Source organism: Bos mutus, chromosome X (genome assembly GCF_027580195.1).
Source record: "Bos mutus isolate GX-2022 chromosome X, NWIPB_WYAK_1.1, whole genome shotgun sequence".
NCBI classification, from domain to species: Eukaryota; Metazoa; Chordata; class Mammalia; order Artiodactyla; family Bovidae; genus Bos; species Bos mutus.
The window spans coordinates 26,384,752-26,386,746 of NC_091646.1; positions in this window are offsets into that span (position 1 = coordinate 26,384,752).

The window sequence follows — 1,995 nt, forward strand, 5'->3', positions numbered from 1 at the left end:
GAAAATATCACTTCTAGGTTGATAAATGGGCTTGCCTCAAAGGAGATGATTTGAGGAGAGAGGAAAAATCACCAGATGCAGCATCTTAGAGCCATCTGGGATCCCCAGTGGCCACTTCAGCCTCTCAGAGTAGATTTCGCCTAAACCCACTCAGTCCATGAGCAGTTTGAGGGAGTCCATGGAAATGACTGAAAGTGCAAAATAATCAAATGCCTCTAACCAGATGCTTTCTGTAGAAAACTTGCTGAAGGTCTAGTCCTGTTCTGACCTGAGATGGCATAGCTTCCCTCTGTCTTCATTTGAAGATCAGCCATGTGCTTTAAATTGATCAGTATCTGGTGGAACCTTAGTAGTTTTATCTTAGTAGGTAGAGTGCCTGTGTATTGGGTATGCAAACAAACTCATGCACAGAACTCTCACACTCAAATCAGGTTACATAAATAAAACTCTCTTCACTGTGATGGAAAGCTAAATATACACACTTGCAACTCACTTTTTAATTAAAGATTTTGTTTTTTAGAGCAGTTTTAGGTTCATAGCAAAATTTCCCTTATAATCACATCACAATTTGTGTGATTCTTTTTATTTTTATTGTATTATTATCTAGAAGATAAGCTTTCTAGGGCATGGGGCCATGTCTGCCTTGTTTGTAATTTTACAGCAATGCCCAGCACCAGGCCCAGCACAAGCTTTGGTTCAATCAATGAGCAAATAAGTGGATGAATGTAGGTTTCAGCCAATGTAGTTGGCATTCTCTCACCACTTGAAGAGACATGGACAGCCTTTCTATCTCCTGAATATCCTAAATGCCATACTCTGGAATCCTAATACTGGCAGAACTGAACAGAGACCCATAAAAAGGAGATGGTGAGAAAAAGAAAAAAAGGTGATCCCCACTGGCTTTTGCTAAAAATTCCAAGAGTCTGATACATAAACACTCATTCAATAACTTTGCTCATAACATCATTACTAAGGTAAAATGGTAGGACTGGCTCTTTCTATACATGGTTCTCCCCACCCAGTCCATAATGTGTCTGTTTCTGACTTTTTCCTCCAACCTGTTATTAATGCTCATTTTAATCTGATTTCCAATATATGTTTTGTTCAGGATGGGCGATAGTGCTGATGGTGGATAGATAGTTTGTCTGGACACCCTTCTACAGGCAGTCACTTGAAATCATTCCTTTCTTTCCATCTACCAGAGAAGGAGCAACAGAGCTGGGATCTTGAGTCCCATTTCCTTTCAACCTTAGGCACATTCATACAAAGAAAATTTTATTGTTGTTTTAACTATTGTTTTCTGGGAAATACACTTGTAATGAATGAAACTTCATTCTGCTTATTTATATACTAATATATGTTTGGTAAATATGTTGCCCCTGAAAAGCAGCAATGTCTAATTCTTTTGGGTCAGTTATATAGCTGTTCATCTGAGACAATGTAATGGGACTTCACTTACGTGAATAAGTGGTGTTGATCACCATGGTCCAAATTAGCATCCTCTCTGTCATTTGAACCAGGCAAACTGTAGTTTGATGCTGTGTCATTTTCACCATGGAATTACAAAATATTGGATCTGGAAGGGACTGCAAATAGCCACTAGTCCAGTCCCCTTATTTTACAGTTGAAGAGACTGAGGCCAATATGACACACAGTCTGAGGCAAGTAATACTAACATCGTGCGATCACAGAAGATTACTGCCCATGGCTATTGTATCCATTACTTTAAAATGTTTATCTTCTTCATATAATTCAAGAAATGCACACTTATTTCTTTCAATTCTTTCTTCCCTACCCTCTCCGCAACTATCCTTATCTCCCACTCTTTCCTGTCTTTGACCCATTTCAGCAAATCAGAGCAACATTACCTTTTCTCTTCCCCAGCTTGCTCAGGAGCAGTGGGCTATGAACAAGATCAGTCCCTTCCAGCACCAGGCCAGAGCTCCTAAGCTAGTTCTATAGAAGTCCTGTGGCCAACTTGACCTTCCCCTAACA